The sequence below is a fragment of the Lissotriton vulgaris genome, chromosome 10 (assembly GCF_964263255.1).
Source record: "Lissotriton vulgaris chromosome 10, aLisVul1.2, whole genome shotgun sequence".
Classification (NCBI taxonomy): Eukaryota; Metazoa; Chordata; class Amphibia; order Caudata; family Salamandridae; genus Lissotriton; species Lissotriton vulgaris.
Window position 1 is genome coordinate 1,009,362,710 of NC_141698.1, and position 17,265 is coordinate 1,009,379,974.

Below are 17,265 nucleotides of genomic sequence, written 5' to 3' on the forward strand. Positions count from 1 at the left end.
CAAAAAAATGATGGATTTAAGCCCAGATCTCTGTACTGGGGTGAATGTATGACATTGTTCTGCATTCTGTCCATCAACTGTGGTTTTTGTAATTAAGGCTCCCGGCAGCTATGTTCTCCTCATCTATTATACTGACTTTGCCAGTCGACTGGATGAATAGACACACGCTGTGTTCTTGTTCGCGATCTATCACCATATGCTTGTCTTTTACAGTTCTTTGGTGCATGGTGTTCAAGAAGTGGATAATTCGCAAAATTAATTAATTGACCCACATTTGTAATTAGAAAACGGTTACATGCCGCGGTCCTTGTTGGGACTACTTCAGCTTCTGAGGGGCTGATATTAAAATACCGTAACATCATTAAGAACGCATGCTATTGCCGGCCGTGCTGCCCTTTTCCCTCAGTGGCAAAAAAAACCAGTGTTTTGTTGACAAGTCCTTGCGAGAGAAAGCCACACAGCATACTGCTACTTCGATGACATGTCTCGGGAGGGACGCGGAGCTGTGAGGGTATGCGTCAGATAAAACTCAGAGCAGATGGATGACGTTAACAATTAGTGAATGTTTTCCTTTTTCTTCCTTTGTCAGTACAATTCACAAATACACGGAGCCCGTTTTGCTAACATTTCTTACTTTCTTGTGCACAACCGTGTAATGTTTTAACTTAATGAATTAAACATGCCTAGAATGAGTGACAATGCAGTACAGCACAGAACATTGCGAAGGTTGAGAGTCAGAAATTCCTAACCATGCTTTAAAAATCTCAAAGCGTAGAACAAACAAGCCGAGAACAGAGAAATAAAAAGCGCTTCGGCCATTGTTTAAGGTAAACGTGTAAAACGGAAAAAAAGTGCTTAGTGGCTAATTGAGCCACTGTCTCCCCCCGCAAGTAAAAGATCAAATCCCAGGGGGCAGGGCCAAAAAAGGACAGGGTGGTAACCCTAAGTGTAATGATTGCCTCCCGTGCAGTCATTACACTGTGTTTTGCCTAATGTATGATGCAAAACGACACTCACCAATGAAAATTGGAGGTGGAGCCGCAAGATGACTTCTGGAATCGTATCGATTCCAAGAAGCCCTCGTATGACGAGGGCAGCGCATGCGCTGCTTTTGTCAGGCCGAGACCTAAAAAGGATTATTAGAGAGCTAGGGAAATGGTTAGAAGACATTAGTTAGAGCCATAGGCCTCCAGCTGACGCAGAATAGAAATCACTGTAACTTTCAAAATAGGGTAGTGGCATTAGGGTAGAGAGCCAATGACTAATTGCTTTACGCTGGGATTACAATCTAGTTCCTTGATCTGATTTAAGCTAACATGGCTCAGCAACGCTGCAAAAATTGTTACTTAAAGCTCCGGAAGTTGCCATTTCTGTTTCTATGTTTGTATGGCTGTTGGACATCTATTTGCTGGGTGGGGAGATTCCTCATACTCTTTAAACACCACAATTAAACCCGCTGTCAGTAAATCATTGCTTGGAAACAAAGTTTTCCACATCCCACAGCATGACAGTATTATAGTTATAACGTTTATTTCCAGTTGCTAGCTGATTATGTGAAAATTATGCAGGTCGAGAACTGTTACATCTGCTCATACTTTCGAGCCTTTGCGGCTGAAGGGGTGACATATTTTCATTTGCCTCTGTCCTATTCCTTCTCCTGTTCAGTCTTTATAAACCTACATTACCTGCAGAATACCATTAAGTTGTTTTATTCTAATTATGGCAAGCTTTTAGAAAATGTACCAATTGTAACTGATGCAAATATGTGTTTGTGGGCTGCTAAACATGTTTATTATTCTGCTAAGGATTTTAGATCAAGAGATCAGCATGAGCATATGAGGAAATTCTTTACTTCCATACATAACCTGAGCGCTACTAATCAAAGCATGTCTAATGTAACCATTAGCCAAAATGAAAGAGTTTTTATTTAGATGAGTTGAATGAAAGGATAAGATCGGATGAAAAGAAAGGAGAAAAGAAAGTTGGTTTTTTACACGTTAGTGGGAAAGGAACAACAGTTGTAAGGGAACCACCTCCAAAATTGAGCATTAAAATTGTTGATAAAGGAACTTTATGTATGATAAGGAATGAGGATGGAAACTAAATTAGTGAGGCATTGGGATGAAGTGAATGTGAGCATAATTATTTGATTAAAGGCAGGACTTTGCTGAACTAAAGATGAGTGTATAAGGCATTTATTTTGTATGTGGTGACGCAGCTTACTTCCAGTTGCCATATAACTGGGTAGGTAGTTGTTACGCAGCTTTAGTGTTCCCCAGAATTTATCATATTGACGAGTTAGACTCACCGGTTGATCACTACATCAAACGAAGTAAGCAAGACTTTAAACAGATCCTTAGTGATATTTTTGGTGCATTTATACCTTCTAAAGGATTTGCACTAAGCAACGTTAAGATTAGAGAGCTCTCAACCCTAGTAGATCGGGTTGTTACTAATACAACTGGAACACTAAAAGTAATAAATAACTAATTGCTTGCTTTGATCATGCAGACCCACCTTGTGTTAATGAATGGCTTGCAAATCAAGACAGAGTCAGAGAGGTCATTCATGTGAGGGATTGTTGTACATACATCCCAAAATTGTATAATAACAAGCTTGATAGTTATATCACTAACATTAGAAATATAACACATATGGGGGTCATTATGATTGCGGTTTTTCCGCATCCTCGGGGCCGGCGGAAGCCACCGCCGGCCCAGAGGATGCAGAAAAACCGCAGCGGACTGACCAAAGACCCACCGCCACATTAGGATGGCTGGTGGGTCCTGGTTTCCGTCCGCAGCTTTTCCGCCGCGGTCGGCTTACAACCGCGGCGGAAAAGCTCTAATATGGGGACGGTGTCTTCCAGACACCGTCCACCATATTAGGATGACCTGTAAATTATGTTTTTCCGCGGCGGGTTTTCCGCTGTGGAAAAGCATACGGAACTTCACTGCGGGGGCCCGTTGCGGGCTCCCGAGGTGAAGGGGGGGTGGGGGGTGCACATGGGGGGTACCTATGGTACCCCCCTGCATTTGCATGCAGAAAGCGGCAGGCATCGCGCGGTGCCTGCCTCTTACTGCATGCAAATGCAATGCGTGCATTTTTAACATTGCCGCGGGTGCAGCTTGAAGCCGCACCCGCTGCAATGTTAAAAATAGAGGATGTGACCGGCAGGGTGGCGGTCACATCCTAATTGCACAGCAGGGAACTCCGCATGCCATGCGGAGGTTCCCTCCTGCTCTGGGGTCGCGGACGGACGCAAGTCCGTCCGTGATCCTAATGAAGCCCATAAATTAACCAAATTTGAAGAGATAGGTGCCTGGGAAGGGATAGGTTCAGTATTTGGATCTATGTTAAGAGGATTTGCTAAGATAGATGAATGGTTATGAAGTATAGGCGTAGGAACACTAAAATTCCTTTTAACTCCTCTCTTGAGTATACTAATTGGCGTTGCATGTGTGCTTCTCTTTCTAAAATTTTGCAAAGCAGTTTCTTCAGGGGGTGGGTTTGGTTGCGGGCCTAAGAGGCTGTCAGCAACCAGAGGAAGAAAAAGAAAGAGGATTGACTTAAAAGTTGAAGAGATGCAAATAAGAACTCTATGACATGAAATATTTGGGAGAATCAAAGGAGAAGACCCCAAGCTGATTAAATCTAGTGTTGTAATAAAGGTATAGCTGTGATTATTTAAAAATCATCAGAGGTGGGGTTGAGACTGTTGTTTCTCCTTTATGCTTATAACATTGCTTGAAATCGAACTTGTGGTAACATAACCCAAGATGTACTGTCTTTCATTTTGAAATGCAGCTGTATAACACCACATTATCATTGTTATTATTTCTCAGCTATAGGTAAAGAGTTTGTAGCTTCACACTAGAAGACTGTGAGCATTCCAAGAGGCTTCCCACTGCGCTGGACCTCATCATGGACATCTCAGAGTATCGTTCATGCTGTGTGCCGCTTCCTTGAATAAACTGTGAGAACTCAATGCAGTAGTATGATGAGAGAATATTTAAATGTAGTCTATATAAAATGTTTCTTCTTGCTTGTTTTTCATTGGTGCACATCCTGAGAACCATGTGCATGCTTAGTAATGTATGAGATCCTTTATCCGAAGCCCCTGGGCTTAGTTTGCGCTTTATAAAGCTTATATTCATTCATTCAAGCCCGATAACGGGACGTATTTTTCCTCTGTAATAAAAACACCATTCTCCACTTTGTAAGGCAAATCTATGCTGGATTTTGCATTGAACTTTACTGAGTTGTTTGCACCCATGATATGTATCCTTTACTGCTAATCAAGGTTATGATAGATTTTATATATTTTGCTTAGAATTTCATAAAATAAACGCCACAAAATCTTGACCCGTATCAATTATTCTTAGTCAGTGCCACAAATCCTATAATTGATTTGAGGTCATTGGAATTAGAGACAGGAGCGCCAAAGTCCGAATAGGACTACACCGCAACTGACCCGAACTGCACTTGGTAAGATTATTAGAAACTGGTTTAGCTTCGACAAGAGCATTGGCTTCGTGTGACACACTCTTGCCCTGGAACTGGTAAGATTGGTTCCTGAAGAAGCCTCGAGTAAATCGTCTTCTCAGGTGAAAGGGAAATAAAACTCCAACACACTACTTGGGGGAATAAAAAAACGCTTTCTCTGATAGAGAAAAATGAGCAGCTGCCCAGTGTGAATGCTTTTGCCCACGGTGGATTTGCACCATGCTCCAAATTCCTAATTGAGAAAATGCCTGTGCATAGAAACATGACTGTTCAAGAAGTATGGCTAAAAACACAATAAAGGTTTGTGAATTGGAAAATAAGTATAGAAGTGCTTTCAAGAGCAGTTGTAAAACTCTAAACGTATTTTCACACTTTTTTGTGAATTGTTTTCTCTCATGTAAAGCCTTCTCCCTGTGGAGAGCAACTCCAGGACTTAAAGTACCAAATGATGTATCCCTCCTCACTCTCTTTCTATGCCTGCTTGATAATCCCTGTGGAGGTGGTACCTGGAGGCACCAGCACCATAAGGATTGCAAGCTGTGGTGTTTCACAGGGAGATGTGAGCTGCTAGAACACCAATTCCCACGTGTTCTTCCCAAAAACTTGTAATCCACATTATTTCCCAGCTCCCGAGTTCAGGATGATAGCTGGTACGGAAACAGACAATCTGGAATAAAGCAGGTACATCTTTAGTACTAAAGAATGCTGAGAAAACCTTTTAACATCAAGAATTATCGGGAACCCGAGTTACAGTAATTGTGGGATGGGGCAATAACATTGATCATTCCAAATCTGTTTACTATGTGAAATGAAAAGACAATAAAGATATTTAACAACAAAAACATTGATTAATCCAAGGCACTGCAACTGAGGCCTTTGGTCTTCTTTCTGTTAAAAAAAGTACAGTTCATATAATGGAGGTGACATCTCTGGGTAGTATCATTAGTACCTAGTGCCGCAGCGTGGTGCTACAACCATGCACCCTCTTGGAGCTCCTTGTGTTAAGGTAGTAATTTGGAGTCCCTTGCTTCTGTGGTAGAGTATATTGCAGCAAGTGCCCCACTATATTCCACATTTGCTGAGCAGGATCCAGAAATTAAGTAAGTGTCTTCCGAGTCTGACCCATTGACACGGAGATTGTGTTTTTTAGAGCAAGCTTTCCAATGCATTAGGAAGGAACTCTCAGAATCGGAGGGTAAACTGCTGCCTCAAAATCTAGCCCTGAGCAGCCACTAATACAGCCTTAGGGCCCGACATAGCGGGATCTACTGGCCATTAAAGGTCTGCTCCATTGTTAAAGGCTCGATCCAAAGCTGAAGGCTATGGCGAGCTCTAAGGCTATTAGAACATTAAGCCCCTAGAGGGTTGAAAGTTCTATTTGGAAAACAAAGGCCTCATGGAGCCCGAGGGGGTTGAGATCCCCTCCGGCTCTGTGAGGCCTTTGTTCACAGCAGAGCCGAGGCATTCTGGATGCGTTGCAGCCGTCTCAGGAGTTTAGCCGAGGCTCCTGCTTAGAGAGCGTTTTCCGTAGTCCAACCTGCTGCTGACGAGGGCCTGGGTGACCGTTCTTCTCGTTTCGGTGGGGATCCACTTGTAGATTCTGCGGAGCATGCAGAGGGTGTTAAAGCAGGAGGATGAGATGGTGTTAACCTCCTTAGTCCAGGAGAGCGTGGAGTTGAGGATTACCCCTAGTTTGCGTGCATGGTCGGTGGGAGTTGGAGCTGTTCCCAGTGCGGTCGGTCACCAGGAGTCGTCCCAGGCTGAAGGGGTGGAAGCGAGGATGAGGACCTCCGTCTCGTCTGAGTTCAGCTTCAGTCAGCTGTTCCTCGTCCATTCGGCGACGGCCTTCATTCCTTCGTGTAGGTTGGTTTGGGCGGTGTGGGGGTCTTTGGTGAGGGAGAGGATCAGCTGGGTGGCATAGGTGATGATGTTGAGGTCGTGCAGTCGGGCGACGTGGGCGAGAGAAGCCATGTGTATGTTAAACACCCTTGGGCTGAGGGATGAGCCCTGGGGCACGCCGCAGATGATCTCGTGGCTTCGAAGCGGAAGGGGGGAGGCAGACCCTCTGTGTTCTGCCGGAGAGGAAGGAGGTGGTCCTGTCCAGGGCCTTCTCTTGGATCCCGGCGTTGTGGAGGTGTGATTGTAGTGTGCGGTGGAAGACCGTGTTGAAGGCGGCTGACAGGTGAAGGAGGATGAGAGTCACTGTTTCTCTGTTGTCTATCAGGGTCCTGATGTCATCGGTGGCGGCGATGAGGGCAGTTTCGGTGCTGTGGTTGCTGCGAGCCCGGACTGGGACAGGTCCAGGATGCTGTTCTTCTCGAGGTAGCAGGTCAGTTGTTTGTTGACGGTCTTCTCAATGACCTTCGCTGGGAACGGGAGCAGGGAGATGGGCCGGAGGTTCTTGAGGTCCTTGGGGTCCACCTTGGGTTTCTTGAGTAAGGCGTTGATCTTGGCGTTCTTCCAGCTCTCTGGGAAGGTTGCTATCTCAAAGAAGATGTTGATGATTTTCCGGAGATGGGGTGCAATGGCTGTTCTGGCTTTGTTGATGATGGGTTGTGTGCATGGGCCTGACGGCGATCCGGAGTGGATGGTGTTCATGATCTTGATGGTGTTGTCGTCGTTGATGTTGGTCCAGGAAAGCAGGCGTCGGTGTGGATGGTAGGCATGGGGGCAGAGGTCTCAGTGGTTGTCGGGGCGGTCGTAGCGTTGAAGCTGTCGTAGATGTCTGCGATCTTGCAGTGGTGGTCAGCGAGTCGCACAGGTTTTGCGAGGGTGGGATGTCATTGGTGTTGGAGCTGGGGTTGGAGAGTTCTTTCACGGTGTTCAAGAGCTCTTTGCTGTTGTGTGCATTGTTGTCTAGGGGGTCTTTGAAGGAGGCCCTTTTGGCGGATCTGATGAAGTGATTGTGTCTGCGGGTGGCGTTCTTGTGGGCTGCGAAGCTGTCCAGTGTTCGTTCACGGAGCCAGTTCTTCTCCAGTTTTCGGCAGGTTAGCTAGGAGGCCTGGAGGTCTTCAGTGAACCAGCTGGCTTTCTTGCTGGTGTGACTGTTGGAGGGTTTCTTGAGTGGGGTGAGGGTGTTGGCACAGTCGTCGATGGTGCGTGCGGCAGAGTCGGGGTTGCTGGGGTCGCGGGTGGGCTCTGGGCGAGGGTGGTGGTTAGCTGGTCTTCGGTGACTTTGCTCCAGCAGCAGCGAGGCGTCTGTTGTGTGCGGTGGTGTGTGGTGGGCTTCTTGAAGGTGAAGTGGATGCAGCAATGCTAGGTCCAGTGGAGTTCTGTGGTGTGGTTGAAGGAGACGTGGGGGCTTGCGAAGAAGATGGGGTCAAGCGTGTGACCGGTGGAGTGGGTGGGTGTTGTGACGAGTTGGAGACGTGGGGGCTTGCGAAGAAGATGGGGTCAAGCGTGTGACCGGTGGAGTGGGTGGGTGTTGTGACGAGTTGTTTAAGTCTGAAGTTGGCTAGGTTGTCGATCAGGGTGTTGGAGTTGGTGTTGTTGTTATTGTCGAGGTGGAAGTTCAGGTCCCCGAGGAGGATGTAGTCCGTGGAGGCGAGGGCGTGTGTGCTGACGAAGTAGGCAATGGAGTTGCTGAACTGTGGTCGGGGTCCAGGGGTCTGTAGACTAGGGTTCCTCTGAGGGTGGTGTTGTGGTCGGTGTGGATCTGGAAGTGCAGGTGTTCGGCGGTGCTGAGGGTGTTGTCAGTGTTGGTCGAGACTGTTCCTGTGGATGATGGCGATTCCTCTTCCTACTCCGTTGGTGCGATCTCTGTCCCAGCTACTACCAATTCCAGATTTATGGGGAATATCATGCAGGAACTGGTGTTTTCACTCCTATTCTCACTTTTTTTTGCCCACATTTTTTACCACAAATCTCATCATCTTGATGGGGTGGTAACTCTTTTTTTCAACCCTTTCATAATTCAGCAGGACTTGGAATGATTTCTTCACGTACCAAGACTGTGCAATGCAAAGTAAAGCAATCAGCATGTAAGTGAGCTTGATACAATCCAAGTAGCCCTTAGAAGTGCAGCAGCAAACGTACCTTTTTTACTGGGGAAGTTTGCTACCACATTTAGGAGCCTCAGAAACTCTTGAGCACTAATATAGCTCTCCAGCACTTGGAGGCAATTGTAGGAGAGTGATATTAACTCTTTGGCCCATAGAAAGCTTTCTGTCACTGTTGAGTTTGCCAAGGTGGTACATGTTAGGGCTACTACCCTGAGCACAGTGCTGCTCTCACTTAAGATATATTTTTTTGTAAGTGCACAGCCAAGGATTACCTTTGAGAGTTGAGCATCAGTTTCTACTGTAAATAGGACAAAACATTAGGGTGTTTTTTCTGTGCATTCCAGAATAGAGTGACCTCTACAGATGGTAGTACAAAAGCTTTAAGCTTCTCTGTAGGCCCCAGGAATCTAATCCCTGGCATAGACAATGTTCCAGTGTCTTCGTGTTCCACAGCGAATGACCATACTGCACCTCTCCAGGTAGCTGTCAGGTTATAGGGTCCATCGAAGGCAGTGGGACTTAGATCCTGCCTGCATCCTGCCATCCTCCTCCATGTTCCTAAACGCAGTGAATCATGTTTTTTGTGTGTTCCCTTAGAATCGTCAGATTCTTGTAGCTCCAGCTCATCGATCTATCCCAACTTCAAGACCTTCAGAGGCAGCATCCATGCAGTCAGGTATAATTAATAAGTACTACAGCAAACAAATGATGGACGGAAAGCTGACAATGCAAACTTTCTCCCCCAGTCAAAAGATCTGGGTTAAATCCATCATTCTTATGCCCACTACGCCACCCCAGTTTGGACCCAGCCATATGCAAATCAGTCTTGACCCTGTGCCTCATGGGAACAGTCCAGACAGAACTGCCAGGCTAGGTCCTCCCTGGACTGGAAACAAGCATCCTGGGACCGGTTTCAGGGTATGTCACCCTTCTTCGGCCAGGTTAGCTTGAATCCAGTGGCACAGTGAGCAAGTGACCCACGTCTGGACAAACCCATCCCACTTAGGGCGATTAGTGTTACAGCAAACAAATTATGGACAGAGTGCTTAATAAGTACTTCAGCAAAGATTTTGTGAGAGACGGTAAATGACTGCACCCCTATTGGATGTCTTAGTTCAAATGCGAACTTACACACCCAAGTATTCCACCACCTGCTGCAGCCTATATAACTGCAGCTGCAAGCTCTGCCACCGCAACCACATTCTTCACCTCTAGGGTCATGGTTGTCACTGTCAATTTGGTGACCAGTACAACCTGAGTATTCTCCCTGGCACTTGCTATGTTCTGTTAAGTCATGCTATATTATGTTATATTATGCTGTGTTGTGTTGTTGTGTGCTATGTCGTGTCATGCCATGTCATGGCGTATAGCCATGCATCCCCTATGGTGCATCAGGACGTGTGTATACAAAACTCCAAGATAACTACAAGGTAACAGATGAGTGCATCCCCATTTGAAGCTCCCCATCCTCAACCGCCTGATTAAAACAGTCTCCTAATTAACAGATAAAATAATGCTGTACGAAAAGCCCTATTGTTCAATTCCCAGGAGTGCATGGATGGTTACTTAGACATCCACTCCTTGCTGTTTATTATGTGGACACCATCTCCACCCCCTTTTTAAGGTTCAGACAAGGTATCAGAAGTGCCTAATAAGGTGCACTGGTATCATTACATGGTGAACAGACCTCAGTTAGACAGGACATGAAAGAGCCGGAGCTCTCACCTGAATAGAAGAAACTTCTGGCTTTGGTCATTCCGGGCAGGTAAGGGCAGAATTTTTGATTACTGGTTCATGATGGTAGCAGGAACTTACAAAGTGGAATTGGAACGAAGCAAGTACATCTTTGATACTGGAATAAGCTGAGGGCATCTTTTAAAGAGACACTTTGTATGGGCACATAACCACCAGCTCAATTGTGCGTTTAATTGAATATGCAGTAAAAAAAATGATCCACAACATCACATGGATGGAGAGGGAGCTCTGGGAGCTTAACTAGCAATAAAGTGTACCAGAATTGAGTACTCTGGAAGTCAGTTGCCAGCACAATTGTCTTCCAATGCAGTTTTGAAAGTTACCCTGAGTCACAGAAGTTTAACAACTCTGGGTACACTCTTTTCAAAGATAGGTGCAATGTGACCATATATGTATTTTATTTATGATTCTTTTATTATGCTCACTACAAAGCAACAACATTTTGCATTGTTGAGTTACAAAGATACATAGACCAGGGCCTAGAGACCTGGAGGCAGATTTACTAACAAGTCACGTAACGCAATGCAACGCCTCAAGACAACGTGCTGTGCTGTGCTGCATGACAGGGAGAAGGCAGGAATGTAACGTACTTACATATGGTGCAATCCTGCTCTTTTCATGAGCTGGTGCGCTGAATGCTGTAAAGCGCCAATGCAGACACCCTGGCAGCATGGTGGAAGGGTGCCTGCATTACAGGTAGAATTGTTTTTGTGCCGAAAGGGGCACCTTCCTCCGCAAAAAACAATCCTCCTAGGCTTTTCACTCATTCTATGTGTGCCGCAGAATTCAGCACAAAGAAAGAGGAACAAAATGGGGAGAAATACATATATTTTTTCTTGTTATGCCTAATTTAGGATTTGCAGCATTGTGAGGCATTCCCACATTTACCAGTGTTAGTAAATCTAGGAATGCGCCAAAATTTATGGGTGGGTGGGTGAGCTCCTTTGTTGCTCAGTCACCTTCTGAACTCCAACATGGGTATTATGGGGGCCGCAGCAGCCCTTGCACACATACCTTAAGCGCTTATGTAGGTATGGTCTTTTGCATCCTCTACTATCACCCAGAGAGCACACGAAAAGGTTCTTGATAGTTTATGGGGTGAGCAATTTCTGCTAAGTGCAGGCTCCTCAACTAAGAACTCAAGAAGCAGATAAGTTTGTGGCAAATGCCCTTTTTCCAGGATTTTATCTTAATGAGATTAGCAACCAAGATATTGTGATCTCAACAAGCATTGGCAGAGCCAATAGGTCTCGCCTTTGGGACCTTATAAATGGTTAGTTATCCAGCACAATATCCTTGGTGCAACAACATCAAGTGTTGCATAGCTTAACACTTATAAGGACCCAAAGGCGATACCTATTGGCTATGCCAATGCTTGCTTTTAATCTCCGAGCAGTCAGGATACTCTAAGCTGTGTGTATATTTTTATAATACTGCAGATATTCAGAGCCTCCTTTGTCTGTCCTATTAGAATTCAACAGCGATCATATTTTTAGGGGAAGAGGTGGGCAAAACAGTGTCCTACAATTGTGCCTTTCCCATTGCTACAAAAGGAACACACACAGCCCTTTACTCTCTGCTTTTTCTGTATTATCCAGGCGGCCCTTCCAGTGCCAGGAAGGCTGCTAGTAAGCATGCTGTATTTGAAATTTTGCTCGTCTCCCCATCTCCCCGCCACTGTCACTCCTGCAGCAATATCACCTCTAAGGTGGAAAATAGCATTGGGGGTCGGCGCAGAGTGTGTGAGCAGAATGGAACGCAGCCTGCCCGCGAGCGCACCTGCAGGATGCCCAGGAGCAGAAAGAACGGGGGAGTGCTGAAAGATGATGGGGGAGGAGAAGGAATTAGGGGTACACCTGCAGTCTGCCCGGGAGGAGGGGAGGAAGAATGGGGGACTGATGAAAGGGGTGCAGAAAGATTTTGGGGGGGGGGGGGTGGAGGCGGTTAGGGGTTCACCTGCAGTCTGCCTGCAGAGGGGGCCAGGAGCCGGCTTGATTTATGTGAAGAGAAGATGGAGGGTGGAGGGAGGGGATGCGAGAGAGACTTTGAGCGCACGAATGAGAGAGAGGCGGCCAGGAGTGCACCTGCAGTGTGTCTGCAGAAGGGGAGGCTCTGCTGGGACCTGCCTTATTTATGTGAGGGATGCAAAAAGGGAGTGGTGCACCGATGAAGGGCATGCGCAGAAAAATGTTGAGCGCGTGCAGGGATTGGAGAAAGCCGGGAGCTCACCTGCCGTTTCTCTGCAGAAGGGCGGACTCCGAGGGGACCTGTGGCATGTTTTATTTCTGGGAGGGGCTTTAATCTCTGGGGGTGAGTGTGGAGAGGTGAATGAAGAGTGAGAGAAACATATTATCGAAGGGCGACAAGCAAAAGAGGAAAGCGATGAAAAGAGAAGAGACGAAAAGGACAACGGGAGACAATGAAGGGGCGATCAGACAGACTAGCAGGGATAAGAGGAAGCTGGGGGCGCATCTGCCGTTTCTCTGCAGAAGGGCAGACTCCGAGGGGACCTGTGGCATGTTTTATTTCTGGGAGGGGCTTTAGTCTCTCGTGGTGAGTGTGGAGATGGGTGGAGAAGTGAATGACGAGTGAGAGGAACATATGATCAAAGGGTGACCAGCTAAAGAGGAAAGCGATGAAAAGAGATGAGACGCAACGGACAGCGGGAGACAAGGAAAGGGCAATCCGACAGCCTAGTGATGGGAAAGCCACTGAAGGAAGAGGAAGACGTGGTTAAAAGAATCATGAACAAGGGGTGGAAAAGGCGAGAGGAAGAAACGATTTAAAGAACAAGCATTGGCGGCGCGGCCGTGAAAGTGATCGCAGGCTGTAAGGGTGCCCGCGAGTGATGCACTTAATGCGCCATGACGAGTTCAGAAAAGCCAGATGGCGCCTGTGCTCGTAACTGTGCGCATAACCGCACGCTCTAGGCCACTCAAAAAGCTGTGGTCGGCTTTTTGAAGCCCACTTACTAAAAGTCTCGGCAGTGCAGCGCATTCGCTGGCTCAGGCGAGACCTAAAAAATCACCCCATGCTTTAGGAGTATCTCTGACTAGCGAGGGGTCCATGTTGTTTCTCACTCCTTCCTCCTGTGTGGGTCAGTAATTCAGTAAACTCTTTCTCCATTTGCGTGCATGTACCAATATCAACATCCGCTTGAGGGGAATAGAAAGTTCTTTGGACCTTCCTCAAACTCTGTGTAAACAAATAAATCAGGACATACCATCTCTCTCAGTGCAGACAAGCAATGTAATCCGGACATTCAGGAAGACTGATGGAACATACCTTGATCCACACCTCACAGGTGGCTGCTGCACAAGAACATTGTGGTCACTGAGATTTCAAAATGGTAGGTTTGTAAATATCCATAGTTAACACAAGGCCATTAGGTACATCTCTTGGATTAGGGCTCATCGGGCCCTAATCCAAGATGTGACTTTTCAGTCCAGCAGATGGCAATGTTCATATACTCAATACTACAAATTCTAAAGATCCGATAGTTAATAATTGTAAAGCTCTACATGGTCAAGGATTTCAATGTATAAAATTACCAAACACGCCTTCAGTGTTTGGGCATCTGTGAGGCCATTTAAACCCTGGTGGACAGTCCACTGGTCCAGTCAAGAATATTTAGAGGTTGGTGTGCTGTGGAGTGACCCCCACTGCCACTGCTTCCCTCATGCCTCATAGCATTAGGGGTCTGCCGAACAGGCACCATGTTTAAAGCACTCTCTTTGCAAACTTTTTTACACTGCAACGTTGTTCCGCTGACATAAGGTGGTCTTTGGAACTCATATTCATTTTCCTCCAAAAGTATTAGCTGATATCTACTTTAATCAGGAAGGTTTGCTTCTAATGTTCTTCATAAAAACATTCTTGGAAGAAGAGCACCTTCTTTAGTATTTAATGTTCAGGGGTGCTTCAAGCTGGCATTTGTTACATACAGTGATTCTAACCCTAAAAATGAGAGTTCCAAAGGTTTCATCAGCTAGTGGGTTGTTGCTAATGTCTTAGGGGCCTAATTTATGAAGCTATTAATTTGCATTTTGGAAAGTTAAAAAAAATTGAAAATTACAAATTACAAAACATTATGTACTAAGTGTTATATCCCAAATTGTGAATTTTAGGGGCTCACCATTTATTATTAGTGATTTCTAAAATGAGAATCAGTAGTACTTCAGACTAGCAATTTGAACTGTAAATTATCACAAATTGTGCATGTCGTATTGGCAGTGGCTGATGACATCAACAACTCAAGAAGTCCGCTAGGAACAGGGCTACAGAGACAAGGAGCTGGGACGAGGAGCAAAAGTCCAATGCAAAGTCACTGTTTAAACAGAAGGTTTAGAGATGGCAGCCGGAAATCACATGAGGAGGGTGGAAGAAAGGAAAAGAAAATTCAGCCGCCAAGAATTGGAGATTTTGGCTAAAGAATTTGTTGCTGAAAAGGGCAAACATTTTGGGAAGACCTCATTAGCAGTACCTGAGGAGGACACAGGACTTTAATAATGCAGTAGGGGGGATAGAAGAAATTCTAAAATGATGCTCTAACCTCCACTCTTGAACTAAAGCTAGAGTAGCAAACAAGATACAGGACAATGAATCACCACCATCACTTGTGGAAGTCCTGATTGTGTCAACTCTCCAGCCAGTGGCGATAACAGTAGTAGCAAATATTGCAACATCATCTCCTATACATAAAGAGACATCCTAAGTTTTCATTAAGCTTATCTGTTGGGCACCATACCATAAGTCAATTTTTATTCGAGCTTTGCAACAATATTTTAAATATCTCGACAAATTGTTTAGCATTTACACAGAAATCACAAGATAAAGTAATATTGGACATAATGATCCATGTTGTAATTTTTCAAATACCCATTATAGAACATTCTGTGAAGACACTGGTGCTTGCTCTCATTGTCAAGGAAAGCTTTTCCCCTGTGTTCATTGCAGAAAGAGCCCACAGGTCCTAAGCGGCAAAATCAGTACCTGGAGCATCGCCTCACCCAATTATCTCTTGTCTCTTGACTGCAGAGAGTTGGACGTAGCACTTTACCTAGTGCAAAAATATAAAGCAACCATAAGATAATAGTTATATTTCCTGGTTTCACACGTAGAAGAAGCCTGGCTAGCCGTCAAAAGCATCAAGGAAAAACTGCTAACTTTTGATGTGCAATGTGCCATTTTTTACTCTTCTTAGATTCACCATGGCAGGGAAGACTCAGTGACCCTCAGGTGTCACACCTTTTCATCAAGAACCTGGTTAAGAGAGAAACACAACCCCCCAAGGAAAGGACCCCAGCGAATAGACCCAGGCCAGAAAGACTCAAATGACTAATGATAAACCTTACCTCTGGCGCTGAGGAGTAGGCAAGATCTGACTTCTTTTAAGAAGGATCTCAAGACCCACCTCTTTCCAAGAGCAATGTAGTGTATTTCATCTGATGGAATGATATGGTCTCAGCGCCAGGATACCCTTTGGGTGGCAGCTGCGCTTAACAAGTACTCATACATTACATTACATTACTGAACTCTTGGCACCCGGGCGTGGGTTCCACCTAATAAGAACTTGAGTCGATATCCAACCAAATCATGATTGATAAACAGTTATCAAATAAACAGCTATGGCTTATGATGGCCCAGTTTTTATCCTTTGCAGATCCATTCTTAATGACCAGTTGAGCCTGTCCTTCTGCCCCCACGTTTTTGAATTAAAGTATTAAGCTAGTGTGGGAAGATTTAGCACTGTTAGGGAGTGGACCTCTCTTAACCTGTCACAGAAATGAGTGGCCACCACCGCGAAGACACAGCGAACTAAAGCACACACACCCTCGAGCCCCCAGCGAGCTCAGCATAATTAAGCTGTTTAAAGTTGATAATATGTTGTGAAAATGTAATCACTGATAGTTTGTGATCACTGTTGGAGATGGGGGGAAAGTGAAACCATTTCACAGGTAGACAGACACGTATAGGAGGACCATAAGTCACTCAAGTGCCCTCAGAACAGTGGCATAACAAAACTTAAGGGGCCCCCCTGCAAAGTGCATGCAGGGGCCCCCCGACACTCTGGATCTAGTTCAGAGCTCACAGGCCTGGACCTGCAAGAGCCAGAGGGGACTCCCACCGGAGCTCAGCCCCTCCCCCACAGCACGGGACTTTGAGGGCTTTTGTTACACCACTGCTTCAGGAACAGCCACACATCAACACCAATGAAATAACACGTCTGAAATGAATGTATGACGGACCCACGCAATCCATTACTTTACAACAGAGTCATTACAGCGACCATGACACTACCACGCAAGTCTTTACCACGCAAGTTTTTGCAACTAAATTTGCATTGTTAAAGCATGTAGTGTAAAGGCAAGTGCATGGTAAAAACGTACCATGTAAGTATAGTCCCAAATTATATATTAATATATTAACATAATTCTTTTTTCCAATAAAAATAGAATTGTTTTAATTTATATATTTACATATATGTATATATAATTATTTTTATATATATATTTTTAAATAAATGTTTATATATATATATGACTCACGACGAATCAGGCTGGCATCACGAACCCTGTTCCTGTGTTCTTCAAGCTATCTAGCTTTTATTGTGGGAATAAAGCCTTGTACAGAAGCCCCGCGAGTGTGGTTGGTGTTTTCAACACTTCGAGCGTTCATATATATATATATATATATATATATATATATATATATATATATATTACCTACTGGCGGTCGCCAGTAGGTATATATAGTTAGGACCTAGTTTCCATTGGAAATCCACAACATTCTATAGGGAATAACTGGCGCCGGTTAATGAATGTACGCAATTTTCTCAAAGAAGATGGCCCGTTACGCTCCGCTCCTTCCCTGAAAGTTTCGGGGGGATTCGTGAAGCAGGGGCCGAGAAAAAAGGGGGGTCCCAAAACGTGTTTTCCCCCATGCAATTTTCCATAGGAGGATTAGACACGGCTACAGCCCGAACCGATGAACGGAATTACAC

General features: G+C 45.3%; 1 long non-coding RNA gene across 1 annotated transcript in view; it reads left to right on the top strand.

Annotated features, from left to right (window-relative positions):
* LOC147689164 (uncharacterized) overlaps positions 1 to 4,364 on the top strand; it is a 53,806-nt gene extending 49,442 nt beyond the window's left edge. The window contains exon 3 of the long non-coding RNA XR_015300720.1: positions 3,846 to 4,364. This is a non-coding gene — a long non-coding RNA (uncharacterized LOC147689164). The remainder of the gene's footprint in view (positions 1 to 3,845) is intronic.
* Positions 4,365 to 17,265: the final 12,901 nt, after the last annotated feature.